Source organism: Hyposmocoma kahamanoa, unplaced genomic scaffold, assembly GCF_003589595.1.
Source record: "Hyposmocoma kahamanoa isolate Upper Pololo Valley unplaced genomic scaffold, ASM358959v1 62, whole genome shotgun sequence".
NCBI classification, from domain to species: Eukaryota; Metazoa; Arthropoda; class Insecta; order Lepidoptera; family Cosmopterigidae; genus Hyposmocoma; species Hyposmocoma kahamanoa.
The window spans coordinates 13604094-13619237 of record NW_020653850.1 but is presented as its reverse complement, the minus strand read 5'-3'; positions in this window follow the sequence as shown (position 1 = coordinate 13619237).

Sequence of the window (15144 nt, the reverse complement as noted above, 5' to 3'; positions counted from 1 at the left end):
ATGCTGATGTTTTTTAAAGTATGACGTACTAAACATACTTAACATACTTATATCAATTGACACCGTCCATTTTGAATTATAAGTGCAGACGAACTGCTTCACTATTTGACGATATCTATATATATTAAAAAAAAATGAAAGATTGCTTCATCCTTATTTAAAGATTGTAATTATATAATTCGACCGTTCTTAGAAGGTGTCGTGTTAATCAATAGAAAATCGTTGAATGGTTAAATTTCAACTTGCATTCGAATTATATTCATGATACTACCTATAAACATCGTTTGTTTACCGCAGCACGGCTTTGTTTATTCTAATACAAATCTATTCCTATTTATATCACAAAATACGAAACGTATACGTGGTACTTACGAAATTAGATTTACGTTTCATGTCGTAACAAATATTTTTATGTGAACCTACCTTTATACTTCCCTCGAACATGCCCAGCAGCGGTAGGTAATAAAATTAATGAAAGGGGTTTATCTGGGCTTTCCGAGTTCCTTTAAAAATATAATATATAATATAATGTTCGAAAAAAATAACATCTATTTGCGCTTACTTTTATGAAAAAAGAAGTCTCATAAAAAACATTCAATTTGTAGCAAATTTATTTAATAAAATCCATTCATTCGGAAAAGGTAAGTTAATATAATTTGAGCTTAGTTTTAGAGTAAACATTCGATATGTAGAGTCGACTCATTATTTATTTATAGGCACGTAGGATCGCCTTCTGATGCGCTGCGGTCACAAAGTGTATGAATTTCAAACCTATGATACCATCTTAAATTGTTTGTGGGGGTTAACAAGTTAATATAGTCTAGATGGAAACTGTAGTAGCTATGAGAGATCTCTGTAATCATTTGGTTAGAGAATTGAGCGATTCCAATTGTGGTTCTGACTGCGTAAACAAGACACCAAGTGAGTGAGCGACTGCCGCCTGCCTGCCGGCGCCGCCAAGTGCCGGGACGCTTTGTAACTTTTATTGTGTAACTTAACCCTAAATCAAACGACTCGAAAGCAAACTCTTGAATTTTAAAGCAAGTATCAAGTATCTCGCTGATGAAAATATAGTGCACTTCAGCTATACTAAAAACATTTCTTATATTCTTATTAAAAATTTTAAATTTTCATGGCATGTATTCTCAATATAGACATGGAAATGAACAGCAAAAATATTAACAGTAAATTTCAAATATTTCCTTATAGTCCTTCTAAACGCCAATTTCATTTCATTAAATATACATATTTTTTCAGCTTTTAAATATACATTATATACTTTGAATTCGTCGTAAAAATGCGCATTCATTGCCGACTTGTGTTATTATTCCATTTTAAGTCTTTTTAAAACCCGGACAATTATAGGTTTGAAGCCTTCGTCTGAGTATCTGTATGTCTTTCTATGGCATCGTAGCTGTCAATATATGAAAAATCGTAGTTCCCGAACAAATGGACTGGTCTCAAATCAATTCTTTATTTCTTAACTATTTGATGAACATCTGTTTCGCTGTTTAAAGATCATCAACTCTTTTTCTTGTTAGTGTATGAATCTCAGTCATAAAATGAATATTTATTCTACTTCCACTTGTCCAGTCACTCAGTCCCGCACTAAAGAAACCCTAAACTAAAAGAATTTAACTGTGTACCATATTGATAAATGCTGCGTCGTACTGATTTGTACCAGTGTGTTGCTATGCAGGTTTTTTACACATCAGCGTATGCTAATGCTGATTTTATGTATTTAAAAAAACGCGAAAAATGTACCTGTTCTGAAGGAAAATGTTATAATCCATGATTTTTTTAACGCACACGCTTATAGACCTGCACTAGGGAAAACCTGTATCGCCGGTGCCATAGACACACCATAGACAATCACAAATTATACCCAAACTCACGAAAGAAATAAATGTAGGCGATACAAATATTTCACCGGCCGGGAATCAAACCCGGGATCTCTGCGTGTAACCGTACTGGGAGACGTTGAAGGAAACTCTCTCGTCACTAATTGTGTCAGAAATTACTTGATAATTGGTAAATTTAGAACCAATGGGTTTGTACGTGCACATCACAACAGGCGACCTATCAAACTTCTTCTTCCCCGCCGAAAAAGTGACACTTACAACTCCATTCGGTGTTACCCGCTCAAAAAAATAACAGTCATCGATTTAGCGAATAAACAATAATAATAACAATAACGCACATACTCATAGCCCTGCACTAGGAAAACCCTGTATCGCGGTTGCCATGGACAAATACATAGACAACCACAAATTACACCCAAACTCATGAAAAAAAATAATATAGGCCATACAATATTATTTCTTTCGGCCCGGCTTTCGAAACCGGAACCACCGCGTGGCAGTCCAGTGTGGCAACGACGTTCGACAGAGGCAGTTGACCAACTAACTACTCGATATTTTTAAAATTATCATCAGTAATCAACTATTTTACTAATATATTGATATATGTTGTGGTTAAATATGGTTATATCGAAATTTTAGTATACTATGGAAATCCTATGACATTACAATAATAGGATAACTTTGATCCCCCCATCAAAGATCACTAATAGACTAATCTGATCAACACCCCAACTACTTTCAGTAGAACTATCGTGTTCAAGCTCGCAGAATTGGTCTCGGCGAGTTGTTGACTTTTTGGACTATAATATTTTTTACAGGACCCCGATTCAGAACTCTTCGATATTTTAACCGAATCGTTCAATTGGATATCGTTCTCGACTCGAAGGACGCTTTCCGAACAAATCAGAACATTCGCGTTAAACGTTCGATTCGGATTCGGATACGATATCGTTATCCAACAGCGTTTATGGAGTTAGCCGGTGAAATAGATTATAAAGAAAATTAATATCCTTTTATATACATTTTCAAGACTTTAAAGCCCTAAAATATAGGAATGCATTAATCTTGATTTAAAATAAATGAATAAAATGGAACAAAGTACAGACTTTATTTAAAATATTAAGAGATTTCCATATTACATTCTTGCTTTGTAAACAATAGGATGTTCGGTAACTTTCATTCGTTCTGTGTTCTGAATAACGTTTGTAGCCATTGCCGGTCGAGAAGTTCAAGTAATCATACGGGTGTGACGGCATTTCGTTTCTGTTTCGAATATGACAGTTTGACGTTTGATTCGGGTGTTGTGAATAAAAATGAAAAGAAATCGCATGATATCAAATCGAATCGGTCGACAACTCAGTTATCGTAAGGTTCTGAATCGACCACCAAGTGGTTTCTTTTAATCGTGTTATAGAATACAATCACTTACAGTTAAGTTCCAGCCTGTATGCTGCGTAATTTAATTGCTTTTTTCAAAATCACTGTTCCCTCCTTACGATTACAATGAAGCACCTCAGTACTTTGGCGATACTGTGTACAAGCGGTACAAGTTTCATAAATGTTTCCCTTAATTTTTTTAGATTGATTATTTAAATTGAAAAAATAAGTTTTGCTTACATTATTACACATTTTATTAGTACTCAGTATGTTTAATTCTTTCAAAAAATAAAATAAATATTTTTGTATTTTTTTACTTGTCTCGCCCTAGAGAATCGTCATGGGTGAGATGTACTGGTGCACCTGTTTCATTTTCGATACTTCTTCCTACAAAAATTGACGACTTACATAAACCAGAAAATAATACTTGATTTTCATCACCATGGATGAAAAAGACCCTGAGAGATGGAAAACATTTGTTGGGTGACTCTCCATGGAACAGGAGAAATACTTTCATCACGCACCGTATCAGGTGTTATAAATGGAAATTTTTAAAGACTAAGAGACTAGGGAAAGCTGATAAAGGTCTTTAACAGATTTTTTATTTACGTAAATGATAATAATGCTAAAGTCGTTAACGAATAAAGTATCTCTCTCTTTTCTAAACGTGACTTTAAAAAAACTAAATGAAATTCTTTATAGTCGCACCGAGTAAGTGTTTGTTATAAAAAATATGTATAATAATTGGTACAATCAAAGCTTTCAAAACATGCACAATTTTATTCAACAAACTTATTTCCACGGCTTGAATTTCTTTTTTATAATATCAAGTGACAGGACAAACATGTCGTGCACTTGATAGTAAGCTACACGCCTGTCCATGATAGTTGCAGTGCCACTCAGAAATTCGCAAATATTTAAGGGGCACTGCCACTACGCCCATCACCCTGAGACATAAGTTGACAAGTCCCATGTGCACAGGCACATAACGTTTCATCATATAACGCTTGAAAAGCCTTAAGATTAATTCGTGCTACAGAATCTTGAACTCAAACGCGATGAAAATAATCAAGTCAATTCATAATTCCCAGGAATCTTTGAATAAGTTTTCATTAAGGAAAAGTATTGTGATTTTTTTCAAATTGAATTGTAATGTTAAGATACGACGTATCTGACACTGTCTAATGGATATTTAACTGACGTACAAAGGTATATCTGTGTGTAGTTACACTTTATTTTCTGCTCTAATTATAGTAAAAATACAAATGTACAAAGACCAATAAATATAAGTTATTGACAAAAGACACGAATGTTATAAGACACTTCAGTTGTTTGTGTTTCGTCTCTAATCTGAGATTAGTTCCCCTTGCTTCTGCTGTATACCGATGATCAAAAGGCATCCGCGGATTTATTAGAAACTATAGACGATGTTTGACGCACTAGAACTACGACATCGCACACGCCTCATTGTCCCGCCCACTCTGAAAACACTACCCTCGCCTCACGCGCACACCCACAGATCATTCACGTTGGTCCCTTAACTGCTGCGCATAAATCTAATTCTGGATAACACTAAAGTTGAAGTCGTCCAACCGCGCAAATTGTGTGATGGCGGAACCTCTATTTTTTAGACGTGGATTACCAAAGCAATTACAGATGTTGAAAATTCATAAATTTATTTAATATTTCTATCATATGCATAGACAATTCTTTTTTAGTTGGGCATAAAATGTAAACCAATTATTTTTTATACTTTTCTACTTCAACAAAAACCCGTTAGATGTACGTACATAAAATAAATGCCTACCTTGACTCTATAAAATTGGCACTTTCTATTCAAAACGCCTTTTTTAATTGCAAGGTACAATCACCTCCACGAAAGCTGCTAAAATTAGGGCTGAGCTCGATGATGGTCATAAAATTAGCATTTGTTAAAGAATCGTAGCCAATTAGGTTAGCGGCACATTGTCTACGTTGAGCTACGCCGCCGCCGCCAAATAGAGAGCGGATCGGCTACGGGCCGACGGCGTGCCGCCACTGCTGGCGCATGTCTCCCATGCCGTCGTCGTTCATAAAATATTTATACATAACTGGGATAAGAACATACGAGCAATCACGTCATCCCATAAATGGTTGCCATTCTGGAGTTCGCTGACATATTAAGTTACAACCTATTCTGCCCTCGTAACGAAGAAAGGCACAACTATGCGTACTTTATACGACAGTTGTGCACTTTTTCATTCCTAAGACAGAATTGTTGTTGAATATAAACTTGTAACGTGTAAAGTCCAGCTTACTGTTGACTGTACATGTTACTCGTATAGCAAAATATATAAATAACGGAGCTCTTAAATATCGTTTTGCAAATAACAACGTTATTCGCGATGCTAATGATATAACAACAAATAAACCTCCAACCATGCTAATGACGTGTTACTTACGCATCCTTACGAGATATTTTTTATGAATAGAAACTAGGCAAAACGAGTCACGAATTTTGCAAAGTATGCTTCCGTACAATTTTACATAAAGATACAGATTTGGAGCCAAGTAGGTTGCAAATACAATAGTAGTCAGTATTAGCGTCACTGCACCCGTTTTTTAAATTCAGAGTGCTTCAGTTCTTCATATTTTTTAATAGCACTACTAATAATACTTAACAATGCACAAATTGTTCTTTTACTTATATTTCCTATTAAGTGCAAATTGATTAGCAATGTACCTGTGACTCTAAAGTGCGTAACTTACGTGCTTGTGGATTTGTGTTTAGTTTGTTTAGTTAAATACAGCCCTACTACAATAAATAACACTGACTGATGTTTGTGAACGATATTTGTGTATTTGTCTATTTTGTTGTGTCGAGTATTTGTATATTTTTTGTTTTGTTTGTATTTCCAGTTTGTGTATTTCGATTGATGTTTGTTTGTTGATTTCTTTTGTACTTGGCGCAATTAGTTAATACTTAATTAGTTATTGATTGGTTGCTAACCAGACAGGCCACATCCAGAACCCACAAAAGGATTTAAACCTGTGCTACCGGATAATTCTGTTGCCACCATGGCGGGTCAGCACTAATCGTATTTTAATAACATATTATATTTACGAGTATATAAGAAAGAACTCTGTGGTCCGAAAACCAGTATAATACAACTGTTTATTTGGAATCCAGAAAAAAGAAAGAAATTATGTAGATATATAAGAAAGACGCAGGATATGTTTACAAAATAGAGTTAGTGCAATTTATGGATGACTTAAACTGTGTTAGTTTAATAATTAAGGAGCAATGTATGTCAAAAAAGTGGAGAGTACGTGTTGTGTATTGTGATTGACTCGAAATTCTTTTGTGTTCGTTTATATTGACTTTGTTTATGTTGTTCGCTTTTGTTTCCTATGCAGGATATGTGAAGTACACAGTAAAAAAATATATCTAAAAAACGTAGCGAAAATGACATTTGACATATTATATATATTATTTTTTAAAGGCTCAAATCTTTTTATTAGGCAATAATATAATAAAAAACTAGTGCAATAAAAGCTTAAATTCTAGAAACTAAAACTAAAATTAAATTAATAGGGGTTAAAGTATGAAATTGCCGATTTGTACTGAAAATCTAAATTGTTTATTTTTTAAATTTTTAACAAATTTATTTAATCAAAATAGTTGCCATTATTATCTATACATTGCTGCCATCTAATGGGAAGGTTATTAATGCCTTTGCGATAGAACTCCGACGATCTAGACTGCACAAACTGTGTGAAAGCATTTTGTACTGCCTCCTGGGAAGAAAACTTCTTGTCACGTAGATAATTGTCCAAATCACGAAAAAAATGGTAGTCCGTTGGAGCAAGGTCTGGTGAATACGGAGGATGACGAATGGTTTCTAACTGCAGTTCCTGAAGGGTCAAAATGGTTTCTCGTGCTGTGTGAGATCTCGCGTTGTCGTGGAGCAATAATGGTGAAGATCGATTCATGAGTCGGGGCTGTTTTACTGCTAGTTTTGTCAACATGGTTCGGAGTTCGGCACAATAGACATCTGCCGTTATTGCTTGACCAGATCGGAGAAAACTATAGTGAATAACACCATGCTGAGACCACCAAACAGTTACCATTACCTTTTTATTGGTAAGTTTTGCTTTAGGACACTGTTGTGGCATTTGACCTGGGGTCAGCCATTGCATTTTTCTTTTCCGGTTATCATAAAGAATCCACTTTTCATCACATGTTACAATTCGATCCAATATTCCTTCATTTCTGTACCGGTTCAACAAGGCAACACAAGTTTCAACACGCGTTTCTTTCTGCAGATCAGTCAAATCATGAGGCACCCATTTTTCGTATTTTTTTATTTTATTGATTTGACGCAAGTGAGTCAATATTGTGGGTAAGGTAACGTTAAACCATGCCGCTAATTCCTGGGTAGTTTGACTAGGATCGGCTTCCACTATCTCTCTTAATTCATCGTTATTCACCTGTGTGGGCGGTCTTCCTCGTGGCTCGTTCTTTAAGTCGAAATTTCCATCACGAAAGCGTTTAAACCAAAATCGCACGGTGCGTTCATTAGTAGACCCCTCTCCAAACGCAGCATTGACATTACGGGCTGTTTCTGCCGCGTTAGTTCCGCGTCGGAACTCGTATTCAAAAATCACTCGAATTTTCGCAGTATCCATCTTTCTTGTCTAAATTGAATAACAAAAACATTTGAAAGTCGATATTCAAATGTTTCAAATTTAAAAAAAAAAAATCACAGAAACCATTTGAAAAAAGTTTCATTCGAAAACCTCAAACCATAAAGATTCTATGAAAATTCAAAGAACCTATTGCAATAAAACGGCAATTTCATACTTTAACCCCTAATATATGAATGAAATGTGGTCCCCGCGGCAAGGCGCCCAATATGCTGCCAGCTTTCCCCCTTTGTATTGCTATGCTAATACGTTGGCGAGGTAGCTACCGGCACTTGGGTTTCCTAGACAGTCGATTCGTTTTTTGGATACATTTTTGTACAGATGAAGAGCACTGGAACCCCACGGGCCAAGAGTTTCGACTCCAAAGGTTTAAAATAGGTAGTCGGAGCCGAGATCCTGATACTTATTACTCTTTAATATTTCCGCCAACTCAGCTGCGGAGCCAACCTTCTTGCTGGTGTACTAGAGATGGGATGGGGTAAGTGTGGCAGAGGGGAAAGCGGGTAGCCAGTAAGCCTTAGGATATTGCCTACGAGGTTGGCCGTACTGTAGATTGAGGGCAAAAAGGCCGGAACAGCTACGGCGGATATGCTCCTGGCGCCTAAACCACCGTGTGTGATGGAGAAAGGTAGCTTGTGTCCAGGCGTTCTGGGTGAGATGGACGTTGAGGACAACTTGAAGAATAACTTTTAGGACGATATCTGTTTACATCAGCTGGTTATGGAATTACCGAGTACGAGTAGGTAAATTTAGGAACGAAAGGCAATATTTTAAAATACAGATACATGAGTTAAATTTTGAGATTGAATTTTGGGATTGAGTCATCGAATGTGGGTGCACCTAGGAGGTTAAGCTTGGATTCGTCGGTAAGACGAATATTGGGGGCAAGAGTATTAAAATTTCTAATGACTGTATCTTTGTTGGGATGGCATTGATTGACGTATAGCTCGCATTTATCAATGTTTAGTTAAAGGCCAATGGTGTAAAACTGTTAATAATTTGGTTAAGGTCCGAAAGTACGATGTTTGCAGGGCCTAAGGTTCCATCACGGTTTTTTTAAATTATAACTTTATATTTTAACATAAATATATTATTATACTTCACCTTTCAAAACTTTTCGTCTGGTCAAAAAAATATAACTTTGCAACCGGAGACGAAAACCTCTTGGGCATTTTTCAAAGACACTCTGTCCTATATTACCTACGATATTAATTTTGAATAATTTTGCTGTTCTTTTCATATGAACTTAAATTATGAGGACAGCCAACATGATATTTTTTATTAATAACCGAATGTCAATTTTATCTGCAAATCTAACCCTCGTAAAAGGGCAAGGGTGCTGATGAAATAACTGGCACATCAACTTATGTCTCAGGGTGACGGGCGCAGTGACACTGCCTCTCAGATCTTTGCGATATAAAACTTCGAGTGACACTGCAACTGACTATTTATAGGTGATTTGCAGAATTCAAACGCGGTCGTGTGATTCTCTGTGACAAATTTCGTGATGGTCACCCGTCCACTGCTGTGAACAACAAAAACATCGACGTTGTGCGCCATATGATCAAAACAGACAGGCATGTGACATACCATGAGACTCTCTTTAGGTATAGGCATGAGTCTAATACGATCAATACTACACAAACATTTGGGTGTGAAAAAGCTGTGCTCTCGGCGGATCCCACACAGTTTGACTGAGGTTCAAAAAACGAATCGCGTCACTTGGTGCAATGCCATGCTTACCAGATTCAACAAAGGGGCGTCAAATTTGGTGTGGACATAGTAACAGGTGACGAAACATGGATTTATAGTTACGATCTCAAAACAAAGTAACAATTGAGCGTACGGGTCTTTCGAGATGAGCCGAAACCAACCAAAGTGGCGCGCGTGCAAGACCTCTAAGCGGATGATTGCTTCTTTTTTTTTAATAAAACTGGACACGTGGCTACTGTTGCTTTGGAGAATCGTTGTACCGTGAATAGTGATTAGTACACGACCATTTGTTTGCCGTAAGTTATTGACAAACTCCGTAAAAATAACCGTAAACGCCGTATCATCTTGCACTACGATAATGCCAGTTCTCACACGACCAGTCAGACAAATGAATTTTTGAAGGTGAATAACGTTGACCTTATGAGCCTCACGCGTACAGTCCCGGCCTGGCACCTTGTGACTTTTATTTGTTGCCAAAAATTAAGAAAAGCAATTACGCGGTCAACGATTTTCATCACCTGAAGAGGCTGTCGAAGAGTATGAAAAATATGTTTCAGAGATTCATAATCAAATATATTTCATGGAGGAGTGGCATAAATGTTTTCAAAATTGGTTCATTCGTATGAAAAAGTGCATTAACGCGAATGGAAAATATTTTGAGAAACAATAAATTCATTTAGGAAATGAAACTATTTTTCCGGATTTAAATCGCGTATATTTGTTTTTTCAAACAAACCGACGTTTCGGACCCTTTACAGGTCCCATGATCACGGTTGACTGAGGTGGTACAGTCTTCAACCAGTTATGTCTAATATTAATGCAAACCACCCTATTTTTTCCACTATAGTTACAATAATTATTAATTAAATACCTTATTTTTAATTTTACAAAGAAAACATTCCAATTTACGCTACATTAAGTTTTACAAATTATTTTATTGAATGAATTTTTATTAAGTTTAATTTATTATTAACGTCGATTTATTATTAACGAAACGTCGGTTTGTTTGAAAAAACAAATATACGCGATTTAAATCCGGAAAAATAGTTTCATTTCCTATGTGTAACAATCGCGAAAACCTAAGAACTCGATAATAAATTCATTTCTGACCATTTATAGTATTTTTTTCTTATTCATTTCAGAAATTTAAAGTGCGCTCCACGTATGATAGGAGTACTTCTCTAGACGAACTCTTTCACAAAGAGCGACACTGCTCCAAAAATATGCTTTAGTACTTATAAATAACCCTTGGATTCTATTTATATGGATTCTATTGTTATTTACTAAATCGCACCCCTTTTGGAAGAATGACATAAGTGAAGTTACGTCAAAAATGTTCATTCAGAAAAATACAACTTGGATGTAAGTTCCAATTCTTGTAACTGTATCCATTAATATTGTCGACAGAGTTACATGAATTGGGGAGGATGTAGGATTCATTTTTCTGTATCCAATGGAGCAATAAAGGAGAGGTGCAAAATCAGCTCGGCACATATAAATAAGAAAACATGCAACTAAACGTTGAACGTAAATAGTCACGTCTTTACTTGTGCGCGTATAGCATAACCATATCCCGGATAAATTATCTCTCCCTGGGCGGGTAAAACATAAATATAAGTTCCTAGACACGATTCTCCCACCAAGGAAAGAGTTTATGAAATAGTCCACTAAATTAAATCAATGCGGGTTGCGGATTTCGCACGTCTTCAAAAAGTTTTGTTAACCTTATCCGTGATGCATTTTTCATCAAGATGCTTACCATTACTTTTATATTCAAATGATAATTAATTAATTTAACTGAATTTGTTATATTTATTTTATTGAATAACATGATGTTTTTATTACCATGATTTTCATATATTTTTTGTGAAAATACTCCACTGGCTTGGCGTTATTACTGACATAAAGATCGAGCAAATACAAACGAAAATTCTTTCGAACTTACAAATTTCTCTGTGTTTGTTGCCGATCTTTGTTTTTGGGTTTAAATGGCTTTTTGCCGTAGCGGACCTTACGAATTTCGCTATGTGCTTGTTGCCGACCTTTTATTGAGTTTAAACAGCTTTTTAACGCCACCTATGGGAACCTTTAAAAGTTTTTTTCTTCACTCAGCCAGGTACATTTACAGCTACCACCAACCGAACATGTTGTTAAGTTACTACTAACATCTGTATGTTATATGTATTAATTCCCATTCATTCACAATTACTCACTCACTCAAGCAGTGACTCTGTGCAAATATATGTAAACCTATGTTTGAAAGTTGCATTATAATACTATTTCCACTGACTAAGTATAAATTTATGAATAAATTGAGCCGTAGGAGGGGAATTTTAAGGAATAAAGGATTTTTTCTTATTATTTCATAACAAAAAGGACTTTTCTATGATAGTGAGATTAAAGTTAAAATAATTGTTTAAATCAGCGGTAATAACAAAGATGAACAAGTCGTTATCGTATTTACTGAGAAATCCCTGAATAGCTTTCGCAGAATTACTCATTGACTCAATGGAATATTTACATAGTTCCTAAAAAAATGCGTTTATCGTAAACGGGTACAACCTAATGGCATCACGGTTGCATGCATATACTCCCGCTTGACTTCACGTAGCATAAAATGAAGATACTCTCACAATAGGCAATCATTAAAAAGAACGTGATAATATTTTATTCATATTTTAATTAACAGCTATTTCGTGTTACTTTCGTGAATTTGATTACGGTCACAAATTTCTCGGCGAAAATAGAACTTTTACGAGCGGAGTTTTATTTTGTAGTTTGGGACACTTTCTTATCCGCTGAGGCTCGATTAAGCAGCAAGTTGCGTGATACGTATAATTGAATTGAAACCCACATCAAGTGGAATTATTCTGGTGACACGGAACGGACCGATTATAGCGGGCACACGCATAGCCCCCTCCACAGTGCTGCGAACAAATAAATATAATAAATAATATTATCTACATGTTTCAATAGCTGAAAATAGTTATGCAATACAACTTTCATATATTTTTTTTAGATTAATAATTGTAAATAATAGATTCGGTGCTATTATACCAAAATTACTTACGAATTTGATTTTAAATATTTTGTCATGAAGTCTTAATAGCACTACAAAAGTATTGTTTCTTGAAAGTACCTCAAATTAGTCGAAATAATGAACGTTTCTATGTTACGTAAGTAAAACTGCATAACCATTTGAATGATAAAAACGACATAATCTTATTGGAGCCGGTAAGTAATATTTGGTATTAAGTAGGTATGTATGACGAAGTCGCAGCACAGCTGCGTGCTACAATGAAAGCATTACGATTTCAAGTCAAGTCCGTGTAGATTCAGCGTTCGACTGATAATTTAATTTCTTCATTCATGGAGGTGCGAATTTGCAAGTGCGTATCGGAGGGCGCGCCGCCCTGCGCCCTTAGCCTGCGCGCCGCGCCGCCCCCGCCGCGATGACGTCAACGGCCCACCGCCACCGCACCACCCGATTATAAATATAGCCATGCCGATAGCACGCCACAGGTTTTGGCCCTTTTGTTCTTAGTATTTTTGCATCTGAAATACCTTACCTTACATCACATTGTAAGCCGAACTATTTATTTATTCCTCCAGGCAAGATTAATTTACGACCTTGTTAAGCTTAGCATGGTATTCAAAACGTTTGTTATGTACGGAACTTATATTATTTATTAATGAACTGTATCATTAAACCACGTTTTATTAGCCGTAAACTTCACACCATAATCTGCCAGAAAATTGTGAAACTCGTAATTCCTCAAATAAGTAAACGGTTTACGACTTACGAGCTTAAAAGCTTCCTAGCTTATTTATATAAAGTATTTTAGTATCCTGTTTCCACATACCAAAGTAATTTGACTCCAGGAATCTCCATTAACAAATAAAGCAAATTTAATAGAATGGTTATTTTGAACCTCACAAAGGTTTATTGGTCTGTACTTAAAATACTTAAGTTAAGTTAAGTGCTGCTTTTTGAATGTATCCTGTTGAGTCGTGAATTAATATTATCCTAAACCAATTCTTATTATATAATATGTAGTAACCAAATATATATCATAGTATATTATCATTGAATACCTTTACAAAAGCCACATCAACGTATACTGTCCTTGATGGCAAAACTAAAGACGTTACGGCTGATAGCGGCGTTGTCCCGAAGTGCCGAACGACCGCAGCTACCTCCGTCTAATGGAGAAGTTTACGACTTTGTTCGGAGTATCGTAAATAGTCACGGATCTCCACAACACCAACTAAATATACGGGAAATCGAATATCTTTAATCAAATGTGTTGCCATTTCTTCGTAAACTTTTATTTGCAGAACTTCTGTCGCAATCAAACTTTATCTCACTTTTCCCTACTTTAATTTAGTATAAAAATATTAAATTCAAATTACTTATTTTTGCTTGACAGCAATCTTTAAATTCCTTTATGCGTTTAAATAAGTGGATGTGAAAACATTTGTCTGTTTGACTATGTTTTACATCCCTTTCATTTGAAGTTTTTTAAACTAAGAAATATCGTTCGACAATTTTTGGTTTACGTAAAACTTGAATTGAAAAGTTCTTACTAAAATATATCCAATATACCTCCATCGGAACCACCAAAACAATATCATAAAAATATATTATGTAAGGTCATTGCCTTAGCCTTTTTGTACCTCAATTCTGGACCGACATTGAAACATAATATTTAAATAAAAATTATGTCTGGCAGGACTTTGTCGTTTCTGCATTCATTGTTTATTGGAAGAATCCTAATGAACTGCGCAGTTTACTGCGAAATTCATAGCCTTATAAGTTCATTCACTAATTATTTATCAATTGGAACGGTTACACACGGCTATTTTTAGCAGCACTGAACGCGATACAAGCGCGCGACTGCTTCGATACTAATGCGCGATTGCATCGTTACACTTGGGATTTATAGGCGATTGTATCGATGCAATAGCGCGATTCGCAAACGCGCGTTTACATCGCTGCTAAAAGTCGGCATGTGTCGGCCACTCTTAGACAATTTGTTATTATCGCGAATTCTTATTTAAATTATATGTCATATTTCACATGACTCTTTTAAACTTTGTGTCATATTTCGATGTGTTCTACATATAAGGGCCAAACTAACATTTTGGTAATTTTCATCTTTTTGTAGGAAATGATTCTTTCCATTATAAAATGGATACATTTGGGACCAATCGATTTAATGCCTAAATATAATGTAGTTCGACTAACTGACTTAATTAATGCTCTTCATTAGAACGTTTTAAAAAATTTATAATTACGTAATTTCATGTAATAAACAAGTAAAAACATCAGATATTTCTACATTGTTCTAAAAAGGTCATAAGTCAGGACAGCTATAACAAAAGACTCCTTAAAAGTATGTTTCTATTCAATCGATATATTTATGTTCATCAAAAATTGTGTACTGTACCCACGCTTTGCTTGCCTCTGGGGTTTTGTTAGTCGCATATATAGTAACAGACACCA